This window comes from Triturus cristatus, chromosome 3_2 (assembly GCF_964204655.1).
Source record: "Triturus cristatus chromosome 3_2, aTriCri1.1, whole genome shotgun sequence".
NCBI classification, from domain to species: Eukaryota; Metazoa; Chordata; class Amphibia; order Caudata; family Salamandridae; genus Triturus; species Triturus cristatus.
The window spans coordinates 95,101,522-95,124,594 of record NC_140584.1 but is presented as its reverse complement, the minus strand read 5'-3'; positions in this window follow the sequence as shown (position 1 = coordinate 95,124,594).

The window sequence follows — 23,073 nt, the reverse complement described above, 5'->3', positions numbered from 1 at the left end:
AGATGGAGAGACCTAAGATTACAAACTGAAGCTGATAAGGATCTCAAAAATCATAAGTGGGGTAGTGAAAAATTGAACATCAGGAAAAAGGAAATTTACCTACTTTGGCTTTAGATTGGAAACACAAGGAAAGGTTGTGTATACTTGTTGATTAGAGTTAAACAGATCCGTTGTTTACACGGGAGAGCAAACGTGAATACACTTTTGAAGCAAGAGAGAAAAAATGTTCTTTCCTGAAAGGACAGGATTCTGTGATTCCTGGAGTCTACTTTATTTGTGGACAAGATGCATATTTCAAATTGCCACATGGATGGCATGGTACCTGTTATCTTTGCATAGTTTTCTTGAAGATTTATCATGTTGAACATTTTAATGACCCTGTATGGGAAGAGAAATCCAGAACCAAACAAGGTGTTAGTGCAGCAGAAGTAACAGGAGTTATGTTCGTTGCCATAATCTCATCTGTAGGAGTAATTCTAAATGATTTGAAAAATAGAAAGCTGTCTGCAATAGTGGTCAAATTGGCTACTAGTACCGCAAGTTCCCTGTTACTTGCAAATACTGGGATGATAGCAATAAGGTCTATAGTCTTGCAGAATAAACTTGCGTTAGATTTTTTGCACGCAAAAGAGGGCAGATTCTGACGGCTGTTAAAAGTTCCACAATGCTGTACTTCTATTCCAGGTGAAAGTAAGGACCTAGAGGAATATGTTAAGAATATATGCGGGTTGATGAAGGATTTGAAAGAGTTGGAAGCATTAGGTGCTTGGGAAGCTCTTGGCAATGGTTTTGCTTCAATAGTCAGATGGTTTGGAAACTTGGTAAGAAGAATTTTGGGCATCATTTTGAAACCTCTTTTGATAATCACCTTTTGTGCAATATTCCTATATTTAATCTTTAAGGCATGTTCAAGAGAAACCGGGAGTGAAGAGAAAGAGAGCAGAAGTAGGTCAGAGCACATATTATGATGATAGGAAGCGTTTGAAGAAGTCTAGAACGAAAGATGCTCAAAACTATTAGGTTTTGATTGGTCTAGTCTGATAATGATCTGATTGCAATCTGTGATGGCTTAATCGCCACCAGAGGGTGATTGGAGTAGCATCATTTTAACTCTATCCTTCTATATTTGGCTAGGCCACATACATATTTATTCACATTTGCCCTTATGTACTCGTGTGATGCAATAATACGAAAGAGATATGGTGCACCGAAGTTATAGAAGTGCATCTATCATGTGTTTTGACATATATGTGTGTGCATATTATCGTTTCTCTTTTCAGAAACATCTGGACTGCTGATATTAATCTTCTATAGGGTTAGATTGTCAGGTGGTGGGTTAAAATGCATTTAATGCAGTGCATTCACCAAGGATTAGTGAGAATGAATCACATTTGTTTAATGCTTTCTTTATAAATTGTGACCAGTTATCGTATTTACTTAAAATTACATGTATTAGTTTTTGTGCAAGATATAAGAGTACCGCACGATAGAGCCTGATTCATTATTAAAGATTTCATTTATTTCTTTATATGTAGGTTGTAGAATTAATGATTCTAAAAAGAAATGTTACGTTAGCGTGATTGTGGGCCTTAAGCTTACAGTCAAGACAGTTAATATTAAGGTGAAAGTTGTTTATCTGCATGTTTTTCTCCTCTGCAGGTGCAGACAAAAGGCATTTGTTAGTTAGTAAAAGGCACATTTTATTTCAGAGATAGTGAGGCAAGAAAGAGCTGGAAAGGTCAAACGATTGTAATAAAGAAAAAAAGGGAGTGTCACCAGTGGTACTATCAGATGAAAAGAGGAAGCAAGGGCGCTTTGGTAGCGGAGACTGGATTATGGGAGTGGTGTTCAAGGCATCAAGTTCTTTTCTGGGAACTGGAAAATATATGAAGATGTGTATGAGGTCATATTTCCCATCTTGGGTTTAGTCAGATTTCTTTTTGACTTGGAGAGGTACAGACCTCTTTTGACATCAGATTGTGTGGCTTCATGCTATGCATGTGTGAGGAGGATGGAGACGAAGCACACCGGAAGTGCCCACGGGGAATGCCGGCTCACCAACCAAGCCGAAAGAGTCTAGCGGTCTAGTGTTGGCCGGGAAGACTGAGGAGGGACCCCAGACGTCATCAGCAGTGGATGCAACAAAAGATGTGGAGACGGAGATCGGAGCGTTCAAGAGAAGGAAAAGGACGAGTCGAGGAGCGAGAGAGACGAACCCAGAAAGGAAGACGAGAATGAAGGCTGTGAGAGGGCAGAGACCCAGGAGCATGTTTTACACTGCGACCAAGCCCGGTGGCCCACAGGAGGGAGAGGACGCCATGGGTCCCTAGGCCACGGCCCTGGACACGGGCCGTGGTTCAAGGCGAGTACCTTTAAGTGGGTCGTTTTGGTGGGGGGTGGTGGAAAGGCACGGGAGATTAGTGCACATGGGTGCCATTTTTAAAACCCTGCACCGCATCAGTTTCCCTCACGCTTCCCCCCTCACTGCCCGGTATATGGCACACAAGTAGGAAACAAGAAAATCCAGTGGTAATCCCAGGATATGTTTGTTTTCTTTAATTTTCCCACCACATCCTGACCTGAGAAAGTGACCGTGTGAATCCAGATGCCAGGAGATCCCGAGGGCCGGATGAGAAGACCAAGAGGAGCCATGGATAAGACTGTCCTGTGATAATTTCCCATTTTGTGAAGAGCTTTGAGTTTGTTACTATTACTTGGTCGCACCAACCCCTGAGGAAGGGGCAAAACAAAGAAATTCTAGAGAAAATGAAAACTTTTACAAACGTACCGGGTGTGTCCCGTGGTCCCTTCTGCCCACCCCCTACAAAATGGTGTCAGAAGTGGGATTTACAGCCCTTTGTGTTGAACCATGACACAACCCGTGCCTGTAGAGGGCATAATAGCCTAACTAGCTGAAGGGCAGCGGCACTTGCAACTGGTGTTAGAGCAACAATCACAAACAGCTCAAAGGGACCGGGAAGCCCTCCAGGAAGAATTAAAAGAGCAGGCCAACCTGCTTACGAACAACCAGCAAGTACAAGATACTGCAATCCTGCGGCTCACCGATGCCGTAGTGAACACAAGGGTGAGACCTAACATCCTGGGATTTGTCCTACAGAAATATTAAGACAGGTATGATCCAGACTATTTCTTTATAAACTTCGAGAGAGTGGAAACCACAGTCGCATGGCCCCAAGAGAGGTGTGGCCAGTACATAGCCCATCTCTTGTCCGGAGAACTCCAGGCCACCTACCAGGCAGCCAACCCAGCCGGAACCAAGGCTTATGAGGACGTGAAAAGAGCCATTTTGGAGGGCCTGGGTTGTGACCACGACTATTACAGAACGAAGTTCAGAAAAGAAAAATGGACTTCTGGAGACAATCCATGCCCCCTCTATTACAGGATCTGGGATTTGGGTAACCGTTGGCTGACACCCCATACTTCCAGTACAGAGGAAATCACAGAGAGGGTGTACCTACAGCAGTTTCTGGATGCCTTGCCATCTAACACCCAGTCGTGGGTCAAACAACACCCCCAGCTTACTTCCACAACCGCGGTTGAACTGGCATGCGCCTATCTCAGGTCCCCAGATTTCAGGGCAAATATATCCAGGCCCCCCTTCAACCCCACGAGAAGAACAGTCCGACCAGAACCCAAACCCCAAGTGACACCCCGACTGCCACCTAAAACCACCTCCCCCCCCCATACCCAGCGGACATGGTCCCCAATGTTATCATTGTGCAAAGTGGGGGCACATTGCCAGGCAATGCCCCCATCGAACTCCTACCATCGAACACATGGAGATAGGTTACTCCTGAGGGTGGATATATGTAACAGGGAAGAGACATCAACAGTATAGAAAGGAGATTCTCCTGAACGGAAAAAACAGCAGGCTCTCTTGGACACCGGGTGTCATGTCACAGTGGTAGATTATGCTTTAGTGTCCCGCCCACAGATGAGGGAGAAGGAACAAGTAAGCGTCACATATGTGCACGGGGACACTAAAACGTATCTAGTAGCAGAAGTCCTGTTGGATGTAGAAAACGATCCCCACCTAAGGAGGTTGGGTGTCATCCCATCCCTACCCGAAGCTGTCATCATCGGTACTGACCATCCCAAATTTGAACGCTGCCTAGACGACACCAAAAGGGTCCCTAAGGATTGGTTGTAAGAGGCACCCTTCAGTAGTAGTGACATAAAGGCCACACAAATCAGGGACAAAAAGAGTAGACCAGAGAGGCGAAGAGAGAAGTGGAACTTTGCTGCATTTCCTCTCTCTCTAGCAGATAGGGATAAGACAGCCCAGGTCAGCTTTCGTGCGGCCCAGCGGGAGGAAAACTGGGAGCATGTTCAAGACCAAGAACCAGACCAGGTAGGACCCTATTTCCTTGTAAAAAATGGACTGTTATACAGGGCTGTGAAAGGGAACACACACAACACCACACAACTGTTAGTCCCCCTTCTCCTTTCGTGAGCACGTCCTACACCTGGCACATAATCAAGTGGGAGGGGGGCACTATGGTAAGGAAAACACCTTGAAGTACCTATTAGAAAGAGTCTACTGGCCAGGGGTGTATAGAGGTGTAGCGAAAAACTGAACTGCATGTGTGAGGTGCCAATATGTGAACCCAGGTGGAGTAAAGAGAGCCCCCCTTTACCCTTTGCCCATAATAGACATACCATTCAAAAGGATGGGTATGGATTTAGTGGGACCCCTGCCCCCCTCGGCCAGAGGACACAGATATATCCTCGTCATAGTGGATTATGCTAGTCGGTACCCTGAGGCGTTCCCTTTGCCAAGCATGGCCACTCCCGCCATAACCCAGACCCTGATATCCTTTTTTTCGAGGGTAGGTTTCCCGACCGAAATCCTAACAGACCAGGGTACCCCATTCATGTCTCGTCTTATGGCACAAATATGTGCGGTACTGGGAATCAACAGAATCCACACATCAGTGTACCACCCACAAACGGATGGCCTTATGGAGCGTTACAACAAGACCATTAAGACCATGCTCTGCAAGGTCATCTCTGACTCAGGGAGGGACTGGGACCACAAGCTACCCCTGGTTCTCTTCACAATACGGTCACACAAACAGAGGTCTACAGGCTTCTCGCCTTTCGAATTGCTCTTCGGAAGAAAACCCCAATCATTACTAGATATGGCTGCAGAACAGTGGGAAGTGGAGGATGAGGAAGGAAAACCCCTGTTGCGATACACCGCTGACCTTAAAGCCACGTTAACCCAGTTATGGGGGCTGGTACACGATCATATGGAGGAAGCCCAAGGGAAACAAAAGACATATTACCATAGAAGCAGTAGTTTAAGGGAGTTTGGTCCCGGGGATATGATATTACTCTTAATACCCTCCAACGAGAACAAATTATTAACCCAGGGGCAGGGTCCCTTCGTCATTGACAAGAAAGTAACCCCGGTTACGTATAGCGTTCTATTGCCCCTGAGGGATGGGGTAAACAAATATACCATGTGAACCTCCTGAAGAAATGGGAGGAACCCCTTCATTCTGGCATAAAAGGAACACCTGTACACCTAGTAAGCACTGACAGACACATAGATATCCCTCCGTTAACCACTCAGGGATCCGGAGCAGAAGCCATACCCACCTGGGACATCCTGTCTTCCACACAGAACTCTCAGTTGTGGGATTTGTTGGATTCCTTCCCAGGCCTGTTTTCCACCATCCCCGGTTTGACCTCACTGGTACAACACAATATAGTGTTGATAGATAAAAAAGGTAGTAAAACAAAAACCTTATCGAATCCCGGCAGCACGAAGGGAAGCAGTAGAGAGGAAAGTGGCTGCCATGGTACATGCCCATATAATAGAGCCCTCTCAGAGCAACTGGTGCCCCCGGTGGTGATTGTACCCAAACCCGATGGTAGTCTACACTTTTGCATAGACTTCAGGTAAGTGAACGCAATAACCAAGTTTGATACCTTTCCCATGCCCCGCATTGACAAACTAATCGAAAGACTAGGGAAGGCCTGATACATGTCAACACTTGATTTAACCTAGGGGTATTGGCAAATCCCCTTGTCCCCACAAGCCAGAGAGATGACCACATTTTCAACCACCTCTGGTCTCTACCATTTTAAGGTGCTCCCTTTTGGTTTACATGGGGTGCCTGCCACACTCCAACTCTTAATGGACAGGATTCTGAAGCCCTATAATGAGTACGCCGCTGCGTATCTCGACGATATAGTCGTATTTAGCCCAACTTGGGAAGACCATTTAAAACACTTAGCCTCTGTATTCACCACCATTCGAACAGCAGGGCTCACCATAAACCAAAAGAAGTCCCTGCTAGTCACAAACACCATCCAGTATCTGGGACACACCATACAGGAAGGACATATAAAAGCCCAAATTGACAACATAGAAGCGATCACGGCGATCCCTGTCCCCAAAACCAAACAAGACATACGCTCTTTTTTGGGGTTCATCGGGTACTACCGTATGTTCATCCTGAATTTTTCCTCCCTGGCTACCCCCCTTACGGATCTATTAATGAAGAAACACCCCTCCTGCATACCCACCTGTACCCCTGAACACGAGAGAAGTTTTCATGCCTTGAAAAATGCCATCTGCACAGCCCGATTCCCATAAGACATTTGTCCTACAGACCGATGCTTCAGGACTAGGCCTGGGAGCTGTATTATATCAGCCCGATAACAACGATGACCTCAAGCCTCTCCTCTTTATTGGCAGAAAGCTCTTTTAACGTAAAACACAGTATTCTACCATCAAAACGGAATGCTTAGCCATAAAGTGGGCCATAGAATCCCTACAGTACTATCTGTTGGGATGCACATTTCTTGTACTCACCGATCATGCCCCTCTCACATGGCTAGCAAAAAACAGGAACATCCTTTGCTGGTTTCTAGCCCTGCAACCTTTTTCATTCCAGACTATACACATGCCAGGGGCGAAGCAAATAAGCACGACTATCTGTCACGGCACCCCTTTGCCGAATGGCCCCAACGTTCATTCCTGAGGGGGGAGATGTGTGAGGAGGATGGAGACGAAGCACACCGGAAATGCCCGACAGGGAATGCCGGCTCGCCAACCAAGCCGGAAGAGCCTAGCGGTCTAGTGTCGGCCGGGAAGACCGAGGAGGGACCCCTAACGTTATCAGCAGTGGACGGAACAAATGACTTGGAGACGGAGATTGGAGCGTTCAAGCAGGAGGCGGAAAAGGAAAAGAACGAATCAAAGAGCGAGAGAGACGAACCCGGAAAGGAAGACGAGGTCGAAGGCGGCAAGAGGGCGGAGACCCAGGAGAGCATGTTTTAAACTGCGACGAAGCCCATTGTTCCACAAGAGGGAGAGGACGCCCCGGGTCCCGACCCCACGGCCCTGGACATGGGCCGTGGTTCAAGGCGAGTACCTTTAAGTGGGTCGTTTTGGTGGGAGTGGTGGAGAGGCATGGGAGATTAGTGCATGTGAGTGTCATTTTTAAAACCCTGCACCGCGTTGGTTTCCCTCACGCTTCCCCCCCCCCTCTCACTGCCCGGTATATGGTGAGGGTAGCACACAAGTAGGAAATAAGAAAACCCAGTGGTAATCCCAGGATATGTTTGTTTTCTTTCATTTTCCCACCACATCTTGACCTGAGAAAGTGACTGTGTGAATCCAGATGCTACGAGATCCTGAGGGCCGGAAGAGAAGACCAGGAGGAGCCATGGATAACACTGTCCTGTGATAATTTCCCATTTTGTGAAGACTTTTGAGTTTGTTACTATTACTTGGTCACACCAACCCCTGAGGAAGGGGCAAAACAAAGAAATCCTAGAGAAAATAAAACCGTTTACAAACGTACCTGGTGTGTCCCGTGGTCCCTTCTGCCCACCCCCTACAGCATGACTCTTTACTAATAGAACTTCTACGGAGGTTCTAATGCTGACACCTTTCTTGATACCTTGAATCAATAGGGGTTCCCTACTTTTTTCAAAAAATAAATTGTATTTATTGAATTTTCCATGCAAGCAATATACTATGTCGAACAAAACATCTGGAACCATAAATACATAGGAGCGTAATCAAAGTCGGTCAGACAACAATCCATAACATCATAAACCATAATTATCATCAGGCACAGTTTTAAAGAATAAACATACAGCAATCTACTAATCTCCCTTTTGCGTCACAAAGGTTGTATCGATGAGGACTGGCCAGGTGCTTCCCTATCTCTATGTCATAGTATTGCAAGCAGGGGCACAAATCTTGTAGAATCTTTTTGGACAATCAATTTGCTTTGTATGGTACTTTTTCAGCTCCCATATAAAGGTCCATCCAACTTATCCATTCCTTAACAGTAGGGGGTTCTGGGGCTCCCCAATGCTTGGCCATGTCTTTCTTGGCAACCACTGGGGCTAAGTAACAAAAAAGGAGTTTGGCTTGGGCCATGTTCACCTCTGTAGGTATTCCCAGCTGGACAGACTTGGGGTCTATCTGTATTTCTTCCCCTAGTATATTTTGGAGTTCTTTTCTTATGGTGGACTAGTAAGAACTTATTGTAGGGCATTCCCACAGGGTATGTATATATGTACGCCTGTCCGCTCTGCAACTTAGACTAGTGGGAGAGTCAGCCCTACCAAATGTATATAGGCCAGCTGTATTGTAATATATCCTATGTAGGATCTTAAATTACATCAATTTTATTCTAGATTTAATGGCCGCTTCTCTCAGGTGCGTGAGAGCCGCTTCCCTGTCGATGTCCTCCAAGCTGCCCACCGTGGTTTCCCACTGTGTCCTCAACTTCGTCAGTGAGTCAGACATATTATTTATTATGGTCCTATAGGTCCATGAGACCGCCTTCTCTGCAATTTTCCCTTGGAGTAGTCGTCCCTCTAGTAGTGTGTATACAGGTATTTCAGTTGGGTCAAGGTTTTCGGCTCTCGATGCATGCTTAAGTTGTAGGTACTTAAAGTATTGGGTGGTGTTCAACTGGTAGTTTTCGTTGGAGAGAACTGAAGGGGATTAGATTTCCTTCTTCAAGGAGGTCACCTAATTTAGAAATCCATATCGTGTCCCAAGCACGGAAGCTCTTTAGCTTTCCAAACTCAGTTCCCTCCAATACTGGAGTATGTCGGGTAATTTGTTTATTGCTTTCCATCATCCTTTCTGACCTTCTCCATGCCTCTGTAGTCCTCTGGGTTGCCGGCAGCATTTTAGTCTTCCTCTTGCCGCCATAGAGGAAGTGCAGGGATGGGCGGGAATTAAACTGGCTTCTTTCTAAAGCATAAGGTGGCTGGTCTCCAGGTAAATACCCCCAGTCGCTGATCGCTATTAAGTGCGCTGCTCAGTAATGGGAACGTATATTTGGGAGTGCTATACCCCAGTTGTATTGGTTTATCTGCAACATCTGTAGTGCCACTCGGATGGCCACTGTCCTATAGGAGAGTGCAGACTTCTTCCTCAATTGTGGTGAAGATATCTTCCTGTACTTTGTGGTATGTATTTTGAAGGAAATAAAGGAGTTTTATACATCATGGCCCTACCTAAGAGTGTTAGGGGTAGTGCATCCATCTTTTCTCATTGTTATGGAATTCCACTAGTATTCTCCAGATATTGCACTCAAGACTGACCTTTACATTCGTAGTTACATAGAGGCCTAGATATTTGAACCTCTCTTTATCAATACGCAGACTGCATGGGAGGTGCCTTATATCTAGGCATCCACCCACAGGGTACAGGCTTGATTTGCCCCAGTTAATTTTATAACCCGCGTGGGACCAGTATGTTTTGAATATTCGGAACACCCCCAGTAGAGTCGTATCCGGGCTGGTAATGCATAGGAGGATGTTATCTACATATAATGAGATTTGTTCGTCTGCCAGCAATGCCGGTCTGGCTCTAAAGCCAACGGACTGCATCAAATAACTTTTCAGCATATAGGGACAGGAATAAGTGAGAGTCTTCTCTGTCTTGGTCTGTGGCTATCCAATTGTGAAGCCTATGTAGGTTAAACCTTGCCTATCTTTTAGCCATGAACCCTGATTGATCGTGATGTATAAGAGAGGTTATCACTGCCAACAGTCACGTTGCCAGTATTGTGGCAACAATTTTCATTTTGATATTTGGCAATGAAATGGGACGAAAAGAGCCACAGTCTTTAGCAGGTTTCCCCGGCTTATATATCACCACTATAGTGGTACTACGGATGTCTGGGGGAAGAACTTCCTCCACTTTCACGTCAAGAAACACAGTTGAATTGGTAAGTACTTAATAGTTCGGCATATCTCTCAAAGAACTCTGCTGGTATCTTTTTAGGCCCCGGGGTCTTCCCTGGTTTCTGTTTGTCTGTGGCGGCCACTACTTCTGACAGGGTAAGGTCTTCTTCCAACACTATATGGTCCTCAGGTGCCAGGGTGGGGGCTGTTATACCTCCAAAGAAATCATGCATCTAGGTCTTGTCAGCTAGTCCATGGGCCTTATAGAAGTCTGTGTAGTATTGTGCAAACACGGTTACAATCTTCTGTGGCGAGGTGCATGTGTTTCCACTATCAGTTTTAATAGCCTGTACTCAGTGTGCCTCCACCTCTTTCCTGCCCAGCCATGCCAGTAGTCTCCCTGCCCTGTTGACCGCATCATTCAGGCGACATTGGGTGGCTAAAATCTGGGACTTTGCTTCTTGGTGTGCTAATGCCTGATAAACTTTACGAAGGATCAGAATCTTTCGTGTAACAGAGGGGACCAGTTCAGGTCCCAGCATCTCTCTAAATCAGATTATCCTTCAATGCCTCTATCTCTCTGAACTCTGTCTTATTTTTGTGGGCACTGATATTCTGGGCTCTGTCTCTCAGTACAGTATTATTTGCTTTACACAATATGGCAGCCGAGGCCATGGAAGCTTTGTTTTCAGTGAAATAAAGCTCTGTGTTAACTTTCATTTCATGCACAATTGTCTAATCTTTATTTTCCAAATGCCCCCAAGACCTGGTCCACCCAGGGGCCGATTAGTAAAGAAGCGCATGAGCCTGTACTTCTTTTAAAAAAAATGTTGGTGTGAGACACCGATCCAACGTTCTTGCCAAAAATTAAACAGAAAAATATACTTTTTTGACCCTGCAGGACCACCCCAAGAGATCAAGGGCGTCAGGGTATTCCTTCCCTGCCCTCTTTGTTATTTTTTTAAAATGTTTTTCATGGAACTTAAGCCGAGTCCCAAGATGGCTGCCAACACATCCTGGTTTGAAGTATTGCCAGTCAACCAGATCTCAGCACGAGATCGTGAGGGCTCACGGATCCTCCGCATCCCTATGAATATAATTGAAAATTTCTTTCAATAACCCCACAACTGCAGAACGGATTTACACCATATTACAAAAAGGCACTTCCCTGGACCAACATCTATTTTTCTGCCAAATTTAGTGTAATTCCATTCAGCAGTTCAGGCTGTAGAAGTCTCTATAGTTCCTATGGGGAAAACACGTTTTGGGACTCCCTTTTTGTTGGCCCCCTTCATGATGGATCACCTTGAAACTTTCAAGACAGTAGCTAAATTGAGTGGCAAACTAGTTTGAAAACTTTTGCAACGATTCATCAAACGACGCCAAAATTATTGGCAAATGAAAAAACACTCTTCATATGAAAAGTACATCCTAGCTATAACTGCCTATTAGCGGCCACCAGTAGGTTATTTGTATATATTCACTGAAAAAAACAAAGGTTACAGGGACTTGTAGTTAGGAAATAGAATTAAAATTTTAAAAACCTTATATATTCACAAAAAAAAACAAAGGTTAGAAGGGTGTTACAGTTAGGTTCAGATTTTCCACACACAAAATCATATTATAGTTATATATATCTGAAGACACTATAGCTCATTCTCCAAGTTAATGATAACTTGCACCCACACCATTTCTCATCAATAATTTTATTCCAAATGTTGCAGTGATATTTTCAATGATATCATAAAAGATGTCATTACTGATTTAATATGTGTGGTACAGGCCTACGGACAGGAGGCCATGAGGCCCCCTTACTATAATTGCATATTGATCTGGCGCCGGGGTGGAATCGGTCCCCGGGGCCCCTTTCAACAATGGGGAGACGGGTCACATGTACTCCCCCATAAATATATTTAAATATGCCCCCAGGACCTAGCCCGCATGGTAGCTGAAATACAAACAAGCGCGGGAGACCATGCTTGTTCTTTTTTCTTTTTTAATTTTCACGCGAATTCGCAGATCTGCGACAATTTAAAACAAAATGCTTTCTGGCCCAGGCAGGGTACTTTGGTGGGACGGGGGGACATCACCAGGCCTAGGTGGTCAGGGTATACCTACCCTGCCCCCTTTTCTTTATTGTTTACTTATTTTTGGGGGGACTATATAACATTCTTAAACTTTTTAGAAACACTCAGTAACTGGATGATGTCATAAGTGATGTCATGAGTGATGCCACAGACCATGTCATGAGTGATGTAATATGTGACATCATCAGCAGTGCATTGCGGGGCACAAGTTATAGTTAGCTCAGCAAGAAGGGTGCAGGAAGAGGACAAAGAGGTGCAGGAAGAGGACAAAGAAGTGCAGAAAGAGGCAACAGAAGTGCAAAAAGAAGCAATAGAGGTGTAGAAGGAAGCAAGAGAAGTGATGAAAGAAACAAGAGAGTTGCTGAAAGAAACAAGAAGTTCAGAAAAAAGCAAGAGAAGTGCAGAAAGAGGCAAGTGAGGTGCAGAAAAAGTCAAGAGAAGTACAGACACAGACGGGAGGTGCAGAAAGAGGCAAGAGATGTGCAGAAAGAGGCAAGAAGGGTGAAGAAAGAAGCAAGAGAGGTACTGAAAAAATCAAGAGAAGTGCAGAAAGAACCAATGGAGGTGTAGAAAGAAGCAAGAGGGGTGCAGGAAGAGGAAAGAGAAGTACAGAAACAGGCAGGAGGGGTGCAGAAAGAGGGAACAGGGGGGCAGACAGAGGCAAGAGAGGTGCGAAAAGAAGCAAGAGGGGTGTAGAAAGAAGAGAGGGGCTGAAAAAAGCAAGAGAAGTGCAAAAAGAACCAATAGAAGTGCAGAAAGAGGCAAGAGAAGTGCAGAAAGAGGCAAGAGAGGTGCAGAAAGAAGCAACAGAGGTGCAGAAAGAGGCAAGAGAAGTACAGAAAGAGGCAAGAGAAGTGCAGAAACAGGCAGGAGGGGTTCAGAAAGAGGGAACAGGGGGGCAGACAGAGGCAAAAGAGGTGCAAAAAGAAGCAACAGAGGTGTAGAAAGAAGCAAGAGAAGTGCAGAAAGAACCAATGGTGATGCAGAAAGAGGCAAGAGGGGTACAGAAAGAGGAAAGAGAAGTGCAGAAATAAGCAACAGATGTACAGAAAGAGGCAAGAGAGGTACAGAAACAGGCAAGAGAAGTGCAGAAAGAGGCAAAAGAAGTGCTGAAACAAGCAACAGATATGTAGGAGGAAGCAAGAGAAGTGATGAAAGAGACAAGAGAGTTGCTTAAAGAAACGAGGTGCAGAAAAAGCAAGAGAAGTGCAGAAAGAGGCAAGTAAGGTGCAGAAAAAGTCAAGAGAAGTACGGAAACAGATGAGAGGTGCAGAAAGAGGCAAGACAGGTGCAGAAAGAGGAAAGCGGGGTGCAGAAAGAGGCAAAAAGGGTGCAGAAAGAAGCAAGAGAGGTACAGAAAGAACCAATGGAGCTGCAGAAACAGGCAAGAAGGGTGCAGGAAGAGGAAAAAGAAGTCCAGAAAGAGGCAACAGAAGTGCTAAAAGAAGCAATAGAGGTGTAGAAGGATGCAAGAGAAGTGATGAAAGAAACAAGAGAGTTGCTGAAAGAAACAAGAGGTGCAGAAAAAAGCAAGAGAAGTGCAGAAAGAGGCAAGTGAGGTGCAGAAAAAGTCAAGAGAAGTATGGACACAGACGAGAGGTGCAGAAAGAGGAAAGAGAGGTGCAGAAAGAGGAAAGAGGGTGAAGTACTGGGAATTTTAAGCCCAGCGGTGCAGGGGAACACACCCTAAGACTTCGGGTTCTTCCTGTTTCAGACCAACAGAAACACAGAGTCTTCTAGGTGAAGTCAAAGATCGATTTATTGGCTGCAGACCAATTACAGGTATCCGAGAAGTACAACACGATGTATGTTCTCAGGAGACTGCTTAAAGTTACAGAAACGGGCTTCTCCTTAAATACAAAATATCATGCTTCAGGCACACATTCCTTGTTTTATGGTATGGTCATTCACATGTATACATTACAAACGAAAAGGCAGAGTCATGATGACCATCCCACATTCCAGTCAAGCAAGCCCACAATTATTTACCCAGCGAGGCTCAGATCCCACATCAGATATCAACAGGCCCCAATAAACACAGCCATCTCCTGTTTGGAAAACAAGCCATAAAGCAGGAAGAGTCAGGTGTGAAAGAGATTAGCCGGAGGCTCGTGTGGGATGAAAAGGCTTTATGGTGTGTCAAACCCTGATGCTAATCGCAGGTGGCCGTAGGACGGGGAGCTCGTGAGACCGGACTGACCTGGGGCAGCGGAGCCAAGCTGCACAGGTCACAGAGAAGTCAAACAGAAAGTACATGTGTTCTAAAGGCCCGTACTTGTTTGTAATGTGTAGCCTATGTGAGGGCAATCATAAGATGGCCACCGCTCTAAGATGGAACCCACGTAGTCAATGTATAATATCGTATACACAGTGCATTTATAGCTAAAACGTTATACAAAGCACTTGAACATACCGCATTGACCATTCGCGGTTCGCTAATACCAGAATAGACAGGGGTAGGGCCCTGTCTCCTACGCGGTCCCAAATTTCAAAGTACCACAGACCCTCCTTTTGCCCTTACATAGGCAATAACTATACTCATATCAATCCGAGTCTAGGTCAATATTCACGAAGTCATGGAGATGTTGCTGTAGCATCATCCTATTACTTAGCTCGTCCCTCGATACAGGTTTCCTTACACATAATGTAGCACAGAGGCCACATATCGCAGGAGCACACTGTATGCACAGACAGAACAGGAAAAGAATGGCTAAGATCATTCCAATGACCATCAGAACTTTCCAATCCCAGGCAGATATCAGTTCCCAGAACCACCCCAGCAGTGACCAATCTCCTTTATCCACGTGTATGGATTCAGATATTTTATGCAGTTTGGAGATGGCTTGATAAACTGTTGGAGCGTTATCTGGTATGAAAATGCAACAACTAGATTGGATAACCTTACATACCCCACCGCGGTCTGCAAGTATAACATCTAGAACCATACGGTTCTGCAAAGTCATGAGGCGATCCGCTTGGAGCTCAGCTGTCAAATTACCAAGGGCACCAGCCGTAACATTAACAGTGGATTCAACCACACGAGTCAGTTGTCTCAGGTTCCTACTATTGACCATCGGTCCCCAAAATGGCAGGAAACCCAAAAGGAAGTCTCCCGCTTCCTGACCAGCAGTATCCTCCTTACTAATCACGCCTCTCACAACTCTGGTCTTGTGATAGTCAGAGGCAGCAGTAAATGTCGGCGGTAGCAAATTTGCAAAATAACATGTGCCCAAGAAATCAGGGGGCAACCATGTATATGCTCGGTCATTGCAGACAAAATATGTACCCTTGGCAGCCAAAAACGCAGGGGAAAACTGTGATGGGAAAGTGTACGTTTCAGTACAGTCACTTCTCCCCAGTTGAGCTCTTGGATTCTGACCATTACCTTGTAAACAGAACCGACCTATGTGGGGTACGACCCAGATTGGGGATGAGATCTTTCGCTGCCTTTCACCCAGACTAATGCTATACCCCGTCGCGTTCCACCCTACATAAGCTCTCAATTCATCCTTGGGAATAGATGAGTATGCGTCGATATCTCTGCTCATATCGGCAACTCCTTTCATTAAAGCCTTATTATTTATGCTAGGTCTGATGGAACGCGGTTGTCGCGGGGAGTAGGCATCTAGTGCAAAGAGAAACATGGTCTGGAATGCCCATGACGACCCATTGTAACTAAACGGCAGCACTAGATAAGGAATACCCTTATTAATGGTATGTGGCATTAAACCACACACACCCAGCAATTGGTTATATTCATGACTAGTTGGTGCTGATGCAGGAGCTGAATAAACGAGTTGTTTACAAACTCTGATCGTCTAGCTTGTTCATGTTCAGGCAGAGGGTGAAAAGAGTGTGAGGAGACAGTAGGAGGAGGTATAGGCTGTACAGTGGGTGCAAAGGGCTCTTGAGAGGAGAAGAATACAAATCCTACAGTAAACACTATCATACTACATAGTATAATCAGACATAAAAATACAAAACGTTTGCTCTTCATTATTTTACATATCTTTGCTTTAAAGTTCATTTCCTCAGCGGGTCTCTCCATCTTGAAAAACTCCATCCTCTAATCGTGCCGCTCGCGGCGGGTGAGTATCTTCTGCTAAGGAGTACGCCTGTCGATCCAGGGAACGCCCTAGACCAACCAGAACCATTGACCTAACGTCTTCGGCCTGTACCCCAAAGTCTTGGCACCGCGACCCTGCGGCTGAACCCGGATGGTGGTTCAAAAAACAAAAATCAAGAAAGTCCTTCAGATGGGAGAGCTATAATATCAAAAACAAAAAGGTAAGGGAATCTTTATTTGTCCATAGGCCTTGGTCTCAGGTTGTAGTGGAAACGGCCAGGTACTGTCTGATCTTGAAACAAGAGTTCAGGCTCTGTGGTGTCCAATCGAATTGACGGTGGCACAGCTTCTTGCAAAATATCGTCACTCTGTTGTGCTGAAGTTGTGCCTCTTACGCGTGCATCACTGAACGGCACAAAACGAGGTACAGTGTCTGTTTCAGAGTCAGCGATACCCTCCTGGACCCACTGGTCATATGGTAGAGGCAAAGGGATCCTCTTGATGTGGGCGCCGTGAATCCAATTCTTTTTCTCCTTTACTCGAACAGCTGATTTTGTAGACAGAAGTACGAGGTGAGGGCCAATCCAACGGGGCTCATCGTTGCTCTTTCGCTGGAAGTTCTTGATGAGCACCCACGTGCCAGGGTCGATAGGGTGTCCTGGAGCTACAGAGGCCTGGGGGAGAGTACCATGCACCTGTTGGTGTAAAACACGCAATTTAGCCGTCAATTCGTACAAATAATCAAGCAGTACTGGATGTTCGATTTCACTGAATTTCGTCGGTCTTGGCACACCCCATATATTGGCCGGGCGGCCAAAAATAATCTCGTATTGGCTAAGTCCCACTCGTGAGTGTACGGTCATTCTGGTGGACAGGAGCGCTAGAGGCAGAGCGTCAGGCCATTTAAGACCTGAGCTCGCCTGGATTTTGGCCAGCTTTAGCTTCAGAGTGCCATTGTAGCACTCTACTAATCCAGCTGATTGGGGGTGATTTGCAGCGTGAAACTTTTGCTTGATCCCTAACCCCTCACACACATTCTTCATCACTCGACCCACAAATTCACTCCCATTATCACTCCACACCATTCTTGGCATTCCAAACCTAGGGAAAAATTCCTTCACAAGGGCTTTGCCTGTGCATAAAGCAGTGTTGTCTTTTAGGGGATATGCTTCTATCCATTTTGAAAAAGCGCAAACAGCAACCAATACATATTTCAGGTTGTTGCACCTTTCCATGTGGATAAAATCTAGCTGCAAAACTTCAAATGGATATGATGGAGGCGCAAAATGACCAGCTGGAGTTGGGGTTCCTCTACCAGGGTTGTACTTCAAACATACCATACAATTCTTGACCACATTCTCCGCACACTTGGGAATTCCAGCATTCTGCCATACTGGAGCCAACAACTTACAGATTCCTTTCATACTGATATGTGCCATTCCATGTGCCATAGTAACCACTGGAAGCACATATGCATCAGGTAACAACCATCGCCAATGTTCTGACAAATCAACCCAACAACCATTCTCATCCAATTTACCCGTACTTTCTCTCCACTTGCTCAACTCTTTCACTGTGGCTTCAGCTTGAAGGGACTTTACACTCTCTATCGTGTTTTCACACATTCCAACATCACCAACCCATCTTGCAGGGCCTGCAACATACATTCGAGTTTTTACATCTTTTGCTGTTTCTTTCGCGATTTCATCAGCAAACGCATTACCACGACCAACATCATCAGTGATTTTCGTGTGCGCACTGCATTTCATGATCGCAACTTGTAACGGTAGGGTCAGTGACTCAAGGAGATCATTCACCAACTTGCCATTCTGAATCTTAGCTCCATGCGAAGTCAGGAACCCACGTTCTTTCCACAATCGCCCAAAACTATGAGCCACGCCAAAGGCGTACTGGCTATCAGTATATATGTTCACTTTCATCCCTTCAGACAACACGCATGCTCTTGTAAGGGCAATCAATTCTGCTGCTTGAGCCGAATTTTGTGGCACACGTGCAGTTTCAACAATCGTGTGCAAAGTCGTGATAGCATATGCGGCAGTCGTATCACCATTCGGAAGCTTAAAGCACGAACCATCCACCCATAAGGTACCATCACACTCAGTCAGGGGAGTATCTTTAAGATCTATTCTCCCTTTTGTCTCTTCTTCTGTTCTGAACAGACAATCATGTTGCTCAATCTCATCTAGGTCTGCTGGAATTGGCAATAATGTAGCTGGATTCAACGTGTTGCATCTCTTTATGTGTATATGATTTGCCAACAGTGTCAGTTCATATCCTGACAATCGCGCACTAGTTAAGTGCTGTGTCTTCGTCCTGTTTAACAATGTGTCCACAGCATGTGGAACCTTAACAATCAATGTATTATCCATCACTAGTCCAGCAGACTGTCGAATAGACATAGCTGCGGCGGCTGTAGCTCTCAGACAACTTGGCAATGCCCTCGCTACCGGGTCCAAGGTTGACGAAAAATATGCGCATGGACGCGGTCTGTCGCCAAAAGGCTGTGTTAACACTGATAATGCGCAACCGTTCTTTTCGTGAACATACAATGTAAAAGGCTTGCTGTAGTCAGGGGTACCCAACACAGGAGCTGAACATAATGCATTTCGCAATTCTAAAAAACTTTTCTGACACTCTTCAGACCATGGAATAGGATTCAGTGTGTCTTTGCATGTTAATGCTAACAAAGGTTTTGCCAGTAAAGAGAAATTTGGTATCCAGTGCCTACAGTATGAAGTAATGCCCAAGAAAGCATGCACTTCTCTCTGTGTTCTTGGCACACTCAATTGTGCAATGGCTTGAATTCTCTCTGGGGTCAGTTTCCTTCCCTCCTTCGATAAGAGATGACCTAAGTAGGTCACTTCTTGTTGACAATATTGCATTTTTGAGAGAGACACTTTGTGATGAAAGGCAGACAAATGACGCAACAATGACAGTGTAGCTTTTTTGCAAATCTCTTCAGTATCCGCGGCGATTAGTAAATCGTCAACATACTGAATAAGGATAGCGCCACTAGGTAAAACAAGTGCATCAAGCTGCGCTTTTAAAGCTTGGCTGTATATTGATGGACTTTCACAGTAGCCCTGTGGAGCGCGTTTAAAGTGGAAGCTTCGACCTCCTAAACTAAAGCCAAAAATGTCTCTGCTCTCCTCTGCAATTGGGATGCTAAAGAAAGCATTCTTTAGATCGATCACTGAGAACCATGCAGCGGAGGCTGGAATCATGGTTAACAAGGCAGTTATATCAGGGACAACTGGAAACTGTGGCACAACAATCTTATTAACCTCTCTAAGATCAATCACAAATCTGTAAACAGGTGGCTGTGAAGGGTCCGTTCGTTTTAAGACAGGTAAAACCGGACTATTGCAAATGTTGCCTCTTGTTTCTTCAATTACATCCTTTTTAACCAAATCGCTGACAATTGCTAACAACGCTTTCTGACCTTCATTGGAGATCTTATACTGGGGAATGCGTGGCAATCTGACATTGGCTTTTAAAGTGACCACGTATGGCGGTATTTCCAAGAGACCCACATCATTGGGACCAGTAGCCCAAAGGACATCCGTAAGGGATGACAATTCAGGTGGCATTGCATTCTTGGACAAATACATTGGGGAAATCACTTTCTTACCTAATGTAAGTTGTACTCCTGAGGGAGAACAATATAGCGTTGCATGCAATCTTTTTAGCAAATCTAATCTTAGCAGATTTTCACCACATCCTGTCATTAGGATGAGGGGTGCTTTTAGCTCACAAGGTCCAACAGAAAGTGGCATAGGACTAGAAATCGGGTTCCTAACTGGGGCACCAGAAAAACCTACTGAAACATTCATTTCGCCAGACAAAGGCGCGCCAGGGAGTTTTGAATGCATGATTGAACTCTTTGCAGCACCAGTGTCCAGCAGAAAGGGCTCCATTACATTTGCTGTAGTCACTTTGACATACGGTCCACTCTGATCCACTGGTACTGAAACAACTCCCTCTCTCTGTCCATGGCTGTCCTAGTAATCATTACCTTCCACATTGTCGTCTTCTGCATAATAATCATTATTGTAGTACTGAGCTGTATTACCAGTCGCGTTGGCTTGCTGATCAAAGCTATTTATGGTATTTTGAGGCGGAAGAGGACACACGTTCTGGGGAACATTTCCACGCCCTCTACCTCTAGGAACTTGCTGACCACCTCTACCTCTTACGCCATACGCATTACTGGTACGCTGCATTAATTTAGGGCAACTATACTTGAAATGACCTTCCTCTCTGCAATATGAACATTGATTGGGACCTACAGGGATACATGGTTGATAATACCCATTCATTTGCTGGTTATTATGAAACTGTTGGGGCTGCTGATAGATACCTTGGGTTTGCCTATAATTATTCTGTCCTCCACGTGGCGGATAAGCCTGCTGCAAGAGGACCTTTGTTTTCAGTTCTTTCGTTTTCTTATCTGTTCTATGCTTCTCATCTTTATCTCTATTTTCATAATACTGTGCAGTAGCCAGTATTTGCGCTGAAGAAGAAACAGCCCAAGAACTTTTTGAATCTTTTAATTTCTTACACAATTCGGGAAGTAGATTCTGCACAAATTTATCCACAAATAACCGTTGGCCACCTTCAGTGCTCATGTCTTGACCACTGTGGTCGATAAACGTTTCTTCAAACCTTGTAAAGAAATCGGACACTATCTCATCTCTCTTCTGCTTACATGCGGATAGTTTATCCCAATTTACGCGCATCGCGGGCATTAAAGTTTTCATGTATGTAATAATTCTACCAGGGAGGTCTGCTACTAAAGGGTCAGGCTTCGCACCACCAACTTGGCCAGCGTCCGCAGCAACGATATTAGCCCATGTGCCCCCTAGTTCTGAAACATGATCCGTATTACGGATGGATCCCCATAAAGGCTGTGGAACAACATTCCCGAACAACATATCTATGTCGGCCAGATTCATAACACACGATTCTGCAGTTTGTGATAACTCCTTATAATATCCTGTAGGGTTTTTACGGGGGTCAGGCAATGTCTGCTTAAGCGCTAACACCTCAGATCGCTTCCATGGGACATGTACCCAACACGCTGAAAATGTGCTAAGACAGGTGGAGCAGCATTTGGATCAGCGGGTCTCCAAACTGGGGGAACCTCACGCATCGGATATTGGCGCGCTTTTACCTTTTTCCCCACAGGGAATTCCTGTTCGAACAATGATTGCTGACAATCGCTATTGCTGAAGGACAGTAAAATCGCAACTGCTTTATCTACATCGGGACCCACAATTATACCTTTTTCGAAATCAAATCGCACGCGACATAATTCCTGTGGGATTGTGCTTGAACCATGATCCTCCAATTCCTCACAGAGGCATTCACACATTTTGTCAAAGACATATCTCTGTTTTGGGGCATCCCATTGGTAGAAAACCTTAACAACTGATTCCACATTATAGAGTGAAGGGAAACCAATCCACCTACGCGCCAGATTATCTAATACCTCTTTCTCGTCAGGACCAGGCAGCTGACTACGCAATTGCTTACGTTGTAAACCAGGAGTCACACTAGATGACCCAAAGAGAGGCGACATTAAACTAGTAACTACATTAGCTAGTCGTTGTCGTGATGAAGGAGAAGTTGAGGCGAAAACGGGGGGATAGACAGAGGGAAGAAAAACGGATTCAGATACAGGTACCTTGGTATTGTAAGACGGAGCGCCAGGGGAGGCAGCTGACATACTAGGCAAAGTCGCAGGAAGCGCAGGGGCAATAGGTAACACAACTGGCGGCCCTTGTGAGGGCTGCACTGCAGGGATAGGAGCCAGCTGAGGAGGAGCTGGCGGCTGTGGGAAGGCTTGCGGCATATTTACTGGACTCTGCACATTTACAAGCTGTGGAGGCGCTGTGGCATTTTGCGCATACGGGGGACATTAGGGAATCTATCTCTTTCTCTTTTGTTTCATCTTGCACAAGGGGTGACAAAACAGGGTAACATTTATCGATCCCTAGTTTGCGCTGTCTATGTAACTGCTCATTCATTTGTTCCTCCTCATTATCTTTAAATTGCACAGCTGCTTGCATCATTGACATACCTCTTTCTCTCTTATTTCTTTTCGCTAGCTTAATTTCCTTCTGTTTGGCTTCCTTTCGCCATAGGCGGAAAGAATCAAACATCGCCGGCCGGGCTTTCTTTTTAAACAATTTCAATTCCAAATTATCTAAGATATCTGTATCGAAACTACCATTTTGGGGCCATTTTAAAACACCGTCCTTTCTGGTGTATCGGATCCATACTTCATTATATGCAATGGGGCCCACACCATGTTTTACATAAAGCTCATAAGTTGGAGTTCCAATTGGAGGAACCGGACATGAATCCTCTAACTGGAAATACCTTCCACAACCCAAACAAAACAATCTTCCAAATACACTAGAACCAGGCATCTTCGCATACTAGTCTAGTTTCAAACTTCAAAGGATTATCGATTACGATAGTCTCGTGAATACACGAGTCCTCTGGCTTTGGGACTTGCACGCTCCAAATCAAAATGATCCAGAAGGATACCAAAAATCCCGAAGGATACCAAACAAACTGGGAGACGCTCCACTTATACTTAACTGAATATCGATGATCGATGGCGTCACCAGAAGACTCTCTCGATTGTTTCGCTCTACCAAAATTGTCAAGGGTCCAAAACAGGGCGATTAATCAGGG